The sequence below is a fragment of the Schistocerca nitens genome, chromosome 1, assembly GCF_023898315.1.
Source record: "Schistocerca nitens isolate TAMUIC-IGC-003100 chromosome 1, iqSchNite1.1, whole genome shotgun sequence".
NCBI lineage: Eukaryota > Metazoa > Arthropoda > Insecta > Orthoptera > Acrididae > Schistocerca > Schistocerca nitens.
In genome coordinates this window covers 969,599,897-969,615,594 of record NC_064614.1, presented here as the reverse complement: position 1 = coordinate 969,615,594, position 15,698 = coordinate 969,599,897, and the positions used below count along the sequence as shown (strand labels likewise).

Below are 15,698 nucleotides of genomic sequence, written 5' to 3'. Positions count from 1 at the left end.
TCCATAATCTAAGTATGAAAGTCTGGTTTGTCTCTTACGAAACGGCAACTAACCCTAGTACTACTACATTTTCACTTCGATTCTGACGGACTTAAACATTTCTCGTTACTGGGCACTGTCATGTCTTCAGAAGGCATTCTGTGTTTTTATCGAGTCTACGCATTATCAGGACTCTATATGTCAATGGGAACACCATTGTATATTTCTCTCGCTCCGTATTTGCTGTTTCTTGTGTTAATAATATCAAGAGAATGTAGTAGTAGTTTTTAAAAACAATATCAAGACAGATTTCCACTGCAGTGCCTACTATTCGGAGGGAAATTTATACATCTGTAATTACTTCAGACCCAAGGCGACCTTAAGAGCTTTTTTCCTTTCTCTGGGACGGCAATTGTCCAACATGTCACTGTTAAGCACTGAGATATCTTCTGAATTTATTTATTTATTTATTTACTCGTCAAGTTCCGTAGGCCCAAAGTGAGGAGCAGATCTCCAAGGCCATGGAACGTGTCAGTACATGAAATTACAACATAAAAGTAATAACAGATAAAAATAAATGTTCGTGAACCCGAAAAAAGTCAGTCCATAAGTGTAAGTAATCGCAGTCATACAACAAAAGCCAGCTTAATTTTTCAAGGAACTCCTCGACAGAATAGAAGGAGTCATCCATGAGGAAGCTCTTCAGTTTCGATTTGAAAGCGCATGGATTACTGCTAAGATTTTTGAATTCGAGTGGTAGCTTATTTAAAATGGATGTAGCAGTATATTGCACACCTGTCTGCACAAGACTTAAGGAAGTCGGATCCAAATGCAGGTTTGATTTCTGCCGAGTATTAACTGAGTGAAAGCTGCTTACATTAAGGAATAAGCTAATATTGTTAACAAGAAATGACAGTAACAAATATATATATTGAGAGGCCAATGACAAAATACCCAGACTCGTGAACAGGGGTCGACAAGAGGTTCGTGAAGTTGCACTACTTATTGCCCGAACCACACGTTTCTGAGCCAAAAATATCTTTTTAGAATAGGAAGAGTTACCCCAAAATATAATACCATACAACATAAGCGAATGAAAATAAGCTAAGTAGACTAATTTTCGTGTCGAACGATCACTCACTTCAGGCACCGTTCGAATAGTAAAAATGGCAGCATTAACTGTTTGAACAAGATACTGAATGTGGGCTTTCCACAACAGCTTACTATCTATCTGAACACCTACAAAATGGAACTGCTCTGTTTCACTAATCATATGTCCATTCCGTGAAATTAAAACGTCAGGTTTTGTTGAATTGTGTGTTAGAAACTGTAAAAACTGAGCCTTACTGTGATTTAGCGTTAGTTTATTTTCTACAAGCCACTATTTGAAACCGAGCCAATGTTGTGAACAACATCCTCTATTACCAAGCTAGTGTCATCAGCAAAAAGAAATATTTTAGAGTTACCCGTAATACTAGAGGGCATATCTTTTATATAAATAAGGAACAGGAGTGGCCCTGGGGCAACCCCTTCTTGACTGTACCCACTCGGACTCTAAATCACAGCCATTCTCAACATTGTGAATAAACACCTTTTGCTGTCTGTTACTAAAGCAAGAGGTGAACCAGTTGTGAGGTACTCGCTGTATTCCATAATGGTCAAGCTTCTGGAGCAATATTTTGTGATCAACACAATAAAATGCCTTAGTGAAACCAAAAAATACGCCTAGCGTTGGAAACCTTTTGTTTAAACCATCCAGTACCTCACAGAGAAAAGAGAATATAGCATTTTCAGTTGTTAAACGACTTCTAAAGCCGAACTGTACATTTGATAGCAAATCGTGTGATATAAAATTGTCCTTACATACAAAGTCTTTTCAATAACTTTAGCAAATACTGATGGCATAGAAATAGGTCTGAAATTATTTACATTATCCCTTTATCCCTTTTCATAAAGCGGCTTTACTACTGAGTACTTTAATCGTTCAGGAAACTGACCATTCTAAAAGGAAAAATTACAAATATGGCTAAATACAGGGTTAAAATGTGCAGCACAGCACTCCATCATAACCAAGAGAGTCCTTAGTCTTCAGTGATTTAATTATTGACTCAATCTCCCTGTTGTCTGTATCACAGTGGAGTATTTCAGACATCAGTCTCGGAAAAGCATTTGCTAAGAAAGCTATATGATTCCCTGCAGAAACAAAATTTTTATTTAATTCACCAGAACTGCTCAGAAAATGATTGATAAATACTGTACATATATCTGATTTATCAGTAACAGAAGTATTTTTACTGCGAACTGACGTTATATCGTCGACCATGTGCTGCTGACAAAACAGTTCCTTCACAACTGACCATATGGTTTTAATTTTATCCTGTGAATTAGCTATTCTATTTGCATACCACATACTCTTTGCTTTTCTAATAATATTTCTAAGCACCTTACAATACTGTTTGTAATGTTCTACTGTAGCTTGATTGTGACTACTTCTAATTCCCGCTTTGTTCTACATGATATCCTTATCCCACTAGTCACCGACCCGGACTGCCTATTACTGCTAGTACCCTTTCAGAACGTTCTACTGGAAAGCAACTCGCAAAGACAATGAGAGATGTGTTAAGGAAAGCATAATATTTATCACATATGTCATCGGCACAATAAACATCCTGCCATTCTTGTTCCTTGACAAGGTTTAAAAAACTCTCTATTGCTGTTGGATTAACTCTTCTACACAGTTTGTGATTAAATGAGGCATTTGTTTGACTACTAAACCCTTTTAGTGTTAAAATTTGAGCATCATGGTCTGAAACGCCATTCACCCTCTTACTAACAGAATTCCCGTCTAGTAATGAAGAATGAATAAAATATTGTCTATGGCTGTGCTACTGTGCCCCTGCAAACCCTAGTTGTAAAAACACAGTCTGCATCAGATCAAATGAATTTCTGAGCTCTACCAACATCCTTCTTCTTGCACCATCATATACAAAATTTATATTGATGTCACCACATATAACTAATTTCTGGTACTTCCTACAAAGTGGATCAAGAACCCTCTCTAGCTTTATCAGAAATGCTCTGAAGTCAGAGTTAGGGCACCTATAAACAACAACAATCATAAGTTTAGTTTCACTAAATTCAACTGCTCCTGCACAACATTCAAATATCTGTTCAGTGCAGTGCCGTGATACGTCTATGGACTCAAATGGAATACTGTTTTTACTGTTTCCACCCCGCAAGGAACTCTTTTAAAAACAGCCAGCTAATCTGTATCCTGGTAAAGGAAGCCTCTTAATTGTCAAATTATTTAAGTGATGCTCCAATATACCAATAATTTCAGAATCAACATCTATAAGCAGTTCACTAACTTTATCTCTAATACCTCTTATATTTTGACGAAATATGGTGATTCCTTCTCTACTTGGAAGCATTGCATCCTGTGAAGGTGAGCCCTTAGTTTCAGGATCTTCATTTAAGCACGTATACCTATAAGCTGACTTCAATCTAAGAAAGGTGCTGCTCTAACACCAACTACTACAGTTGCAGTTATTGTAACTACTCCACTTCATACGAAAATTTGAGAGGAATTTCGCCTTGTGGAAGACAGCTTTATAGTTTTGTTTTCACTCATACACTTCACAACTCCCTCATTCCCTCTGTCTAATTCTCTCCTATACCTATCCACCTCTCTCTCTCTCTGTCTTCAACTCCCTGTCTTGGACTCACACACACACACAAACACACACACACACACACACATTAAGTAAGCATCACAAACGTCAGCAACACATCAAATCCGTGCACCACATCCCAAGCAAACATGTCACGAAACAAATGAACATAAAACAGCAACAATAACACGAAATGGTGTCGAAACTTTGTGGTTGACGAATGAAACGTAGAAAATGCATGTGTGACGACAAAAGCGAAATAAATAAGTCTGTTATTTCGACAAAAATAAAAAAAAAACACTCAACATAAAAAACTGTAAGTAAGACGTTAAACAACACGATACCTGATGATTCTCAGTTGAATATGCATAACAAAAAACAAAATAAAACTTCGCTGTTTGCAGACGACAAGCTGCAGATTGCGTATTAAGCCTAAAGCAACTAGCATAAAATCCAAAACCTTTATTTGAAGTATGTAAACAAATGCACATATCCACTTTATTTCCAAATTAGGCCTACTAACAAACTAGAAGCTTTAGACATAACGTAAATAAACAAGTCAGCGATACATGTCTCAAGTCAGTACAATATGCAAACCAATGTAAAATAGTTGACAATAATCGCTCATATTACAAGTGTAAGTATTTTGTAAAACAAGTTTCTGTAAAGACTTGCATGTAACAATAATTATGCATAAGGAAAATAAACAAACAAACCCACTGAAGATTGCACGAAAAGTGCTGAAACATGTCTGGGTGAAAACTGCAAAGGTGTCTTGCATAAGGCGGAAATCCTCTACAAACCTAATATATACAAATTGACAAGTTATTTGTTTCTTTTTAAAACATGACAGTGACGTTACATTTGACGATACGATAATGTTGTAAGATTGCTTTATGACGTATGTGGGTAATGATGTGTGGGTTTCTGATAACTATAGGACAGGAATTTTTATGGATAGTCACTAAGATCCAGCGGAAAATATGTGTTCTCTCTATTCACAGTTGTTTGGTTGGAGAGTAACAGCAAGCAGCCAGTTACAAAACAATTTTCGTGTACCAAGGTTTATTCTGCAGCCTTTGTGTGAACAGATGTCTATTGTCAGACGTACTCGCTCTGCAGAATTCATAGACATGCAACAGCTGTGTAATGTAGTTCGACACTGCCAGACGACATCATTTCCGGAGAGTAATGCTCTCTCGCGGTTCCCACGCCGCTACAACAGACTGACTAATAGCAGGAATTCCGGAGTTGCGTTTACGTATTATTTACATTCTAGGTGCTGCATCACGTTGACAATGTACTTTATACAAACAAATTGCGGAGTTAACATTACAAGAGTTGAAACGGTCAAGTTGTTTCGTAATGTTTATCAGTTAGTCTCCTTCCGTACTTCGGTTTCGCTTGTACAACAGCTGTTCACTCAGGTGCCCAATAACCTTGATACTGACGAATAGCTGCTAGTTCAAGCCACGTGCATTGCCAAATATCCCTTTCACATATCAACATGCTACATGGTGAAGATTTTACATTATAACACACTGCCGTATATTTTAGACTATTTCTTGGTAATCACAATATCTTCGTCCCAATATGTATTTTCTTGGCAACTCACCTATTTATTTGCAAACATAAAGCTGCGTTATATATTACACTTATTAGGATATCCGCCAACAGTTTTTTTTACTTTCATTGCTCTATTGTCTATGAAGTATATGATCTCTTCGTAAGATGATTACAAAGGTATTTCAAAGCTGTTTCACCTTCGTGCTGCTTTCCATTTTTCAAGAAGAAATACGAAGATAACGATAACTCTAAATGTTATTTATCGCTTAATTTTTTACAACACTTGGTTCTAATAGCCAAGTAACTAGCTAATATGTGAATGATGGATTTAATGAAAGCAGATGTAAGTATTAAACCTGTAAATATTAGAAGTTTAATTTTAATTCATGTACATAATTTTACTGTTTATTGACTGAGGATCATTAAAATTAATGAAACTCAAGTTTTTCTAATTACATTTTTGTAATGTGTTTATCTGACATTTTGCACACCCAGGAGGATCCCCGCTTTTGTGGGTCTATGGAATGAATAATTAATCTAATCTAATCTAACCAGATGGAAGAGTTTTGTGATGGCTGGCTCTCCGAAGGCTATCAGTAGCTCCAACAGAATTATGTCTACCCCCGGGGCCTTCTTTTGACTTAAGTCCTTCAGTGATTTATCGAATTCTCTACGTAGTATTATATGTCCCTTCTCAACTTCGTCTACATTCGCTTCCATTCCCATAATGTTGCCCTGAAGTACTTCCCCCTTGTAAAGACTCTCTGTATAATACTTCCGCCTTCCTGCTTTCCCTTCTTTGTTTAGGACTGGTTTTCCATCTGAGCTCTTGATATTTATACAGGTGGTTCTCTTTTCGCCAAAGATCTCTTTAATTTTCCTGTAGGCAGCATCTATCTTACCCCTAGTGATATATGCTTCTACATCCTTATATTTGTCCGTTAGCCATTAGCGATTCGCGCTTAGCCATTTTACACTTCCTGTCGATCTCATGTTTTATACGTTTCTATTCCCTTTCGGCTGCTTCATTTATTATCGTTTCATCAGTTAAATTCAATATCTCTTGTGTTCCCAATTACTTCCACTAGCCCTCGTCTTTTTAAGTACTTGGTCTAATGCTGCCTACACTATTTCATCTCTCAAAGATACCTATTTTTCTTCTACTGTATTCCTTTCCTCTGTTCTTGTCAGTCGTTCCCTAATGCTCCCTCTGAAAGTCTCTAGAACCTCTGATTCTTTCATTTCATCCAAGGCCAATCTTCTTAAATTCCTGCCTTTTTGCAGTTCTTTCAGTTTTAATCTGCAGGGCATAACCATAAATTATGGCCAGAGTCCGCATGTGCCCCTAAATATCATACAATTTAAAACCTTGTTCCGAAATCTCTATCTTACCATAATATAATCAGACTGAAACCTTCCGGTGCCTCCAGGTCTCTTCCAAGTATACAACCCTCGTTCATGATTCGTAAACCAAGTGTTAGCTATAATTAAATTATGCTCTGTGCAAAATTCTGCCAGGAAGCTTCCTATTTCTTTCCTTTCTCTTAGTCCATGTTCACCTACTACTTTTCCTTATCTTCCTTTTTCCACTATCGAATTCCAGTCCCACATGACTACACATTTTCGTCTCCCTTAACTATTTTAATAATTTATTTTATCTCATCGTACATTTCCTGCATCTCCTCCTCATCTGCAGCGCTAGTTGACATTTAAGCGTGTACTGCTGTGGTGAGTGTGGGTTTAGTGTCTATCTCGGCTACAATATTTTGTATTGATGACATTGTATTCACCTTACCAGAAGTACAATTCCTCCTGCCACCGAACTTCACTAGGTCCTGCAATGTCTAGCTTTAACGTATGCAATTTCTTTTTTATATTTTCGAACCCACCAACCATATTAATAATTCTGACAGTCTACGCTAGGATCCGTAGAACGCCAGTTTCGCTTCTCCCGATAACGACGTCCTCGTGAATAATCCCCGCCTGGAGATCCAAATGGGGGATTATTTTATCCAAGAGGATGTCATCATCATTTAACCACACAGTAGAGCTGCATGCCCTCGGGAAATAATTAATGCCATAGTTTCCCCTTGCTTTCAGCCACTAGCACTACCAGCACAGCAGGACCGTTTTGGTTGACGTTACAAGGCCAGATCATTCAATAATTCAGTCTGTTGCCCCTGAAACTACTGAAAATTCTGCTGCCCCTCTTCAGGAACGACACGTTTGTCTGGCCTCTCAACAAATACCCCTCCATTCTGGTTGCACCTGTGGTACGATTATGTGTATCGCTGAGGCATGCAAACCTCCTACACCGACGGCAAGGTCCATGTTTCATGGGGGGCCAGAGTCGATGTATACATAGTAATTACCTGTGATATAAATTATCCTACAATAGAAAATCAGCATTCCTCGAATACACATTCATATACACATTAAAATTACAGGCAAGCAATCAGAATGTGATGTTCAAATAATCCAGTTTCTGTGGTATATATTTAAGAAAAATATATGTAAGTACATATACAATATCTTCTTATACAGTATAAGTGACTTGAGCTCCAGTCAGTGTAAGTTAGTAAAGAATGTCGTTTCTTATGACCGCATATTCAATTTAGTTCTCATGACTTATTACACATTCGATAATTGAGTAATGGGTCTGTGATTATCGCAATTACTTACTTATTATTACAACATAATTATTTCATTTTTTAAAAATCGTAGTAATGTTTACATGATGTTCCTCGAACAGAAAATATTAAGTAGTATCACAACGTCAATATCGTCAGATATTAGATGTCAATTTGTCTGTGTGTGGAGTAAGAACTGCAATGGGTCAAAATCGAATGGAGTCTTAATTTGAAGGACTCAAAATCGTATGGCGCAAACACAGATGATCACAACAGCAAAATAAATACAATGTATCTTATAAAGCAACTAATAATGACATAACTTACTCTAAGATGCAACACAATAAGATTCATCCTCGAACTGTTCAGTAGTAGCTGAAAGATGAAGCGTATAACTTCTCTTGAGTTCAGTATTACTTAATGAAAAGAGAAAAAAATCATCATCTCACAACCATTAACTTAAGGTGATAGAATCGGCGCTGCATCACTGCTGTAGCAGAATCATAAGAGAAAGTCTTAAATAAAATTGTTTAAACAGAAAGACACTTAAGTACTGAAGTTGAAAGTATCTGACCAAAATTGTTTCCTTTTTAATTAGTGAAAGTAGCAATGATAAGATTGTTCCGAATTAATTATTCAACAAACCTGCATCTGACTGCGTCTGCGAACTTGTTTCTTGCACTCCTCCATTTTGCCAGCAATGAAACACGTATTTGACTCAGAAATCAAGTTTAAGAGAATAATGCCGTTTGTGCAGCTGCATTAAGATGGTGCTGAAAAATTAACTTTTGGCCCTGATGTTTACTTAATGAAATTATATCTTGCCTTGAATAATGCCAGTTGTGCAATGGCATAAAATTTGCTTTGATCACACACCCTGTTAAGAACCATGTCCCGCATTTTGGTATGTCCAGGAGACAATCATAAATCGTAGTGATTTCAGTTTAATTATTGTCTTTGAGTAGAAGTGTCATTTCTTTTCTTCTCATTGCGTATTTCTTTCTGTTATCTTCTTTACTATATTGTAGCATATCTTTCTGAGTATTTCTCTAGTTTCGTCAAGCTATTCTACTTGGGAATGACGCATCATACGGAAGTTCCTTTCGTCCTTAAGTTCTGCAAACTAGTCTATAAGGAAACCTTATGAATGGGACTGAAACATTATATGTAAAATATTTAAAGGGTACAGAAAACGAAAGACAATAAAGAAAACTTTTAGGGCCAATGGAAAAAATCTCGTACAATGTTATCTCTCTTTTGATCAGTTTCTGTTTTTCCCTCCACAGACATATTTGATGCGATCCAACTTTTATTTCTATCGTGTTTTCTATTTTCCATAACTGCATATTAAAATCACTGTTGCCGTACTTCTATGTCTTCATTCATTCACACATACATCGTGTTCTGCGGAACCCACGAGGAACTAATACTTCTAAAGATGTAGAACAAGTCCGTACAGACTGTAGGAAAGTGCAAAGACCGTTAGAAACTGAATGGGAGTACGGGCGAAATTTCTGCGTATAATATTATCTGGTAATTATCCTGACACATACCGTGTATCTCGCCCGATTGTCTTCCATATGTACTTAACAGGAGAAAGGTCATGCGACATGGGGAACTGCACAAGGATGCTCACATCTCTGGAGTAGTTTTGAAACCATTCTGATGTAGTTTAATGCGATGTTGTGGAGAACCTACCTGCTCACGGTACATGTGGCCCTACGGGATGCCTTACACTGATGAGGCACAACGTTGTGACCACCGGCAACAATAGGATTAAATGCTGTCTGATAACGTTTGGTCACGTGAGGCGGTAAGGAATGCATACACTGAAGAGCCGAAGAAACTGGTACACCTGTCCGATATCGTGTAGGGCCCCGCGAGCACGCAGAAGTGCCCCAACACTACGTGGCACGGTCTCGACTAATGTCTCACGTAGTGCTGGAGGGAATTGACCCCACGAATCCTGCAGGAATGTCCATAAATCCGTAAAAGTACGAGCGAATAGATATTTCTTCTGAACAGCACGTTGAAAGGCATTCCAGATATACTCAATAATGATCATGTCTTCGAAGTTGACTGGCGAGTGGAAATGTTTAAACTCATAAGAGTGATCCTGGAACTACTCTGTAGCAGTTCTGAACGTGTGGGGTGTCGCATTGTCCTCCTGGAATCGCTCTAGTCCGTCGTAACGCACAATGGACATGAATGGATGAAGGTGATCAGACAGGATCCTTACAAATGTGTCACCTGGCAGAATCGTATACAGACATATCAGAGGTGCCACATCACTCCAACTACATACGCATCACACCATTAAAGAGCCTCCGCACCAAGAAAAGTCCCCTGCTGACGTGCAGGATCCATGGATTCATGTGGCTGTCTCCATACCTGTACATGTCCATCCGCTCGAAAAAAATTGAAACGAGACTCGTTCGACCAGGCAACATGTTTCCAGTCATCAACAGTCTAATGTCGGTGCTGACGGACCCAGGCAACGGCTAAAGCTTTGGGTTGTGCAGTCATCAGGGTTACACGAGTGGGCCTTCGGCTCCGATAGCCCATATCGATGATGTTACGCTGAATGTTTCGCACACTGATACTTGTTGATAACCCAGCACTGAAATCTGCTACAATTTCCGGAAGGGTTGCACGTCTGTCACGTTGAACGATTCTCTTCAGTCGTCGTTGATCCTGTTCTTGCAACATTTTTTTTTTCCGGCCCCAGCAGTGTCAGAGATTTGATGTTTTACCGGATTCCTGATATTCGCCGTACACTTTTGGATTTGTCGTAAGGGAAAATCCCCACTTTATCGCTACCTCGGAGACGCTGTGTCCCATCGCTTGTGGCCGGCCGGGGTGGCCGAGCAGTTCTAGGCGCTTCAGTCTGGATCCGCGCGACCGATACGGTCGCAGGTTCGAATCCTGCCTCGGGCATAATGTGTGTGACGTCCTTAGGTTAGTTAGGTTTATGTAGTTCTACGTTCTAGGGGACTGATGACCTCAGATGTTAAGTCCTATAGTGCTCAGAGTCATTTGAACCATCTTATATAGGCGTTGCCGACCGCAGCGCCGTACTCTAAATGCTTGCATATCTCTGTATTTGAATACGCATGCCTATACCAGTTTCTTTGGCGCTTCAGTGTACAAGCGGAGTAGAGACGAGTGGGGAATCATTCTAGCCACCATATGGGTCACACAATGGCAAATTCACTGACATTAGCGACTGTGACAAATGATAGATGATATGGACCAGCGCCTGGCAATAGGTATTTCGGAACTGGGAAAGCTGGTCAGTTGTTCACGAGCTACTGTCGTGAGCATCTATGGAAAGTATTTGAAGATCGGTGAAACCACGTATAGGTGACAACGTATGACACGTCCACGCCTCGCTACAGAACATTGATGTCGGAAGCTAGCCCACTCTGTGGCAGACCTGAAGACAGGTTATAAGGCTGGCGCAGGAGCAAGTGTTTCGGAGCACACCGTGCAGCGCACGTTGTTGAGCCTACTGAACTCTGTCATGAGATCCGCTACCGATAGCTGCTTAGCCTGCGTTACAGAGCGGGCAAGCCTTCAGCCTGGAGGTTCTGTGTTGAGCGATGGGGCTTGGACGTCCAGTACCTTGTCGCCTGCCGTACTTCACCCACTTTCCATACACACACACGACAGTAGCACGCTGGAACTACCTATCAGCTACTTCATCTCCGAGATGCTCGTTGCTCGGCGTCTGGCCATGGTCATCTGTCTTTTGTCAGCGTCGCATTTGCCACTGGATTTCCTCATTTGCAGCCCGTATCGTCGGCAGAATGTCTCCATTTCCGTCTCTAACCCAGTTATATAGTTCCTTTATTCAGTCTCGCGGTGTCCAACGCTCATAATATTTGACCTCATTTGTGTAGTCTCAGCTGCTGTTTTTCTCAGTTTGGAACGATATTTTGCCGGCCGGGGTGGCTGAGCGGTTCTAGGCGCTACAGTCTGAAACCGCGCGACCGCTACAATCGCAGGTTCGAATCCTGCCTCGGGCATGGATGTGTGTGATGTCCATAAGTTAGTTAGGTTTAAGTAGTTCTAAGTTCTAGGGGACTGATGACCTCAGAAATTAAGTCCCATAGTGCTCAGAGCCATTTGAGCCATTTGGAACGATATTTTATATTCGTTGGTTGCTCCATATTCACACTCAAGACGTTTATTTGGCTATAGGAGACAAATCTGTTACGGTTTTATGTGTCCGACACTTTACGCCTCTCCTCGATCTCTGTCTCAGTGTTCATGCTCGGCACACGTTTCTAGCGCTCGTTTCCACTCAGGTAACGATCAATTTAACGAACGCTTTATCGACACCTTGTAGAATAAGAACTGAAGGACGGAATATCTCTATTGGGAAGACTGTAAAGTGAGTCAACCTGCAGAGCGCCTGTTTAGGCGATGCGACGCGTCCATTTTGGTTGTGGCGGCTGCCGCACGTGGTGAGCGTAGCCGTAATCACCTGTGGCGAGCTGCGGCTGGGCGGCGTCGGCGGAAGCGGCGGGGATCCGCGTGCGTCACACACGCCCTCGCCTCCCTACATAAAAGCTGCCGGCGCCTAGCAGGGCACCCACTGCCTCGCAGACATCTGACAGCACTCGGGTCAGCTGCCGCGTGGGTGGTAAGCGCTCTCCACTCTTAGTCTCTACTCGAATCTACAGTATTTCCACTTCTAACGTTCCACCTGTCGCCCTTCCGTTTTTGCCCACTGGGGACAGTGCTACCATTTCAGCTACTTCTCATTCGATATTTTTAGTTTTTCCTCAAACATTGTTTAATCTTTTCACCATGTCACTTCTTTTCTCTACTCTGACGCCTTCAGACCTTTTCTCTTAATGCTCCTCTCTCGGAACCCTCCTAAAAGTAGCATCTTTCTTCTGAAAATAGCTCCTACTGTAATTTCTTTTGCTTTTATATTCTGCATTTCTAAACCTTACTTATCTTCTCGCTTACAGCTTGTAGTTCATCTTGCCAGAGATACTTGTAGATTTGTTTTGTAGCCCGTACAAATGACCCAAAGTATTAACCTTCTAATCCTTATTGTTTATCTTATTTTCTTTAAGAGTTCTATGTTTTCCAACATTGCTTCATAATTTTCAGGCTTCTCCCCTTCTTATTGGACCTACATTTTTTATCATTTTTGTTAAATCCTTACTTGTATAGAGGAATTCTGGTTTCACTATCATGTTGTAATTTTTGCTTTGTTATTTCGTGATACTTATTTGTTGTTTTCATTTTCCTCTTTTTACTATACATTGTTTTTATATTATATGTATTTTAATTATATTCAATTGTAAGAAGGTATTGAATAGGCCATAACGTATCAACAAATTTTTAGAAGAAAAATAAGTTAGTGACGTAAGGTTGAAATTCGAAATTCTGGAATAAAAGTACCAATAATACTAATAACAATAATAATAATAATTTACTTCATGCATATCTTAACATTACACAAGAACTGGGAGAGTGTCAGCCACTGCTCACTAGTATAAATATCATGACATTACATGGAATAATTTAGGGAAGGACGGAGAAAGCAAATCAGGATGGCTTGATTTCGTAAACAGGTCTCTGTTCCCCGTACACGACCAAATACTATATTCTTCATTTTACCGATCACCAAATACTGGAACACGATCAAGTGAAATTAAAAGTTGCTTACATGACCAGCACAGATAACTGTTCTGTTGAAATTTTTACAAAATTTGACTAAGATTACTTGATGGAACACACCCTCAGACATTAAGGAATCGCCAGTTTGATGGAGCGGGTGGAGGGAAATGTATTGCGGGGGAGGAGTGGGAGTAAAATTTGTGGAATCAGGCCAAGGGTTGACTACAGTAAGCAGAATGAAGTGGATGTAGGTTGCAGTTGCTATGCAGAAATAAAAAGGCTTGGGCAGGGTAGGTACGCTTGGTGAGCTGCATCAAACCAGCCTTCGGATCAAAGATTAGATCAACAACAGTAGTACAACCAAATGGATCGAAAGCGCCCCTATTCCCGAAAAAAAAAAGAGTTTACCAGCTCTACAGACAGCAATCTGGGTTTCCGAAGACGTGGTTTGTCACTAACATGCTCCTCCTGCTGGTAGCTTACCCAAAATGTAGGTTGCAGAGTGCTGTAAACACTGTAAACAGTAACAGGAGGATCATCCTGCGTGTATTGAATTTTGGAAACTTCAGTTTAGACGACACTGTCAACCACAAACATCATAGGGAACATAAATGAGTTTCCCCAAGTAACACCAGTTAAGGCCCTGTAAGGTCACTTTTCGACTGAAAATATGCCAGAAATAAATTGTCATTAAAATGATCCGTATGATTTGAAAGATTCAAAGTATGTAAATAAGTTCTAGTGTATCACTTTTTGTAATCTTAAAGATACTGTAGCTGCATCCAGCTTCTACAGGTCATGATTACATTTCTTGTATGAGACCTTCCCATTTGCTTCAGTTCCAGAGATCTGATATCTTCTGCTTCTCTAACCCTGCCGCTATTTCACTAAACGTGGATGTCGTAATCTGCATGCACTGCTCTTTTCGCACGTTCACTAGAAAGTGAAAGATAAAGATGTTTGGTAAATGATGTGTTATGCTATTTTCTGAAATTCACTTTATTTCGTGGCATACTCCCTCTAAGTCGTGCCTGTCTGTTTGGGCGGCGTGCTGAGGATTCAGATGCATAGATGACTATTAAAATAAAAAATAAGTCACTTTGTTTCCGGATAAAATATCTGGAAACCGGATGTGCAACCAAAAATACTTGTTTCATAACAAAAACTACACGTTGAAGAGTTAGTTTCCTCAGCCAAGATAAATTTGCGTAATCTTAGAGAAGTATAACGTAGGTACGACTACATCTTTTCATTCTTATATAACTTGCAATTGGACTCTAAAGCTGATTAAATCAGAGTTGAAAAAGTAAATTATTAAGAGTTTAATGTACTGAGAGATTCCCAGACCTGGAAGCATTTGCAGGAATCACTGTTCCAACGTAGTAATATTTGGAGCAGATCCTTCACAATGCTTCGTCTAGGACTAAAAGTTTTGTATTTTAGTGCTGAAACTCCACTATCCAAGAATGCTGCAAGGAGGTAATCAACAGAATTATGTAACTTCGAGATAGTAACAAGTAAAGAATAACAATCCTCAACATTAAAGAACCTAGTGTAGCAAATAGGATTTTTTTTGTGTTCGAGCCCCTAAATATACAGAATTACCCATGTATAGGTAATTGAAGTACATTACTGGCCATTAAAATTGCTACACCAAGAAGATATGCAGATGATAAACGGGTATTCATTGGACAAATATATTATACTAGAACTGACATGAGATTACAGTTTCACGCAATTTGGGTGCATAGATCCTGAGAATTCAGTACCCAGAACAACCACCTCTCGCCGTAGTAACTGCTTTTATATGCCTGGGCATTGAGTCAAACAGAGCTTGGATGGCGGGTACAGATACAGCTGCCCATGCAGCTTCAACACGATACCACAGTTCATTAAGAGTAGTGACTGGCGTATTGTGACGAGCCAGTTGCTCGGCCATCATTGACCAGACGTTTTCAGTTGGTGAGAGATCAGGAGAATGTGCTAGCTAGGGCAGCAGTCGAACATTTCCTGTATCCAGAAAGGCCCGTGTAGGACCTGCAACATGTGGTCGTGTATTATCCTGCTGAAATGTAGGGTTTCGCAGGGATCGAATGAAGGGTAGAGCCACCGGTCGTAACACATCCGAAATGTAACGTCCACTGTTCAAAGTGCCGTCAATGCGAACAAGAGGTGACCGAGACGTGTAACCAATGGCACCCCATACCATCAC

General features: G+C 39.9%; 1 protein-coding gene across 1 annotated transcript in view; it reads left to right on the top strand.

Moving 5' to 3' along the window:
* The first annotated feature begins 12,370 nt into the window (after nt 1–12,370).
* LOC126195091 (lazarillo protein-like) overlaps nt 12,371–15,698 on the top strand; it is a 41,738-nt gene continuing 38,410 nt past the window's right edge. The window contains exon 1 of the mRNA XM_049933556.1: nt 12,371–12,494. The gene's annotated coding sequence lies outside the window, so the exon portion shown is untranslated. The remainder of the gene's footprint in view (nt 12,495–15,698) is intronic.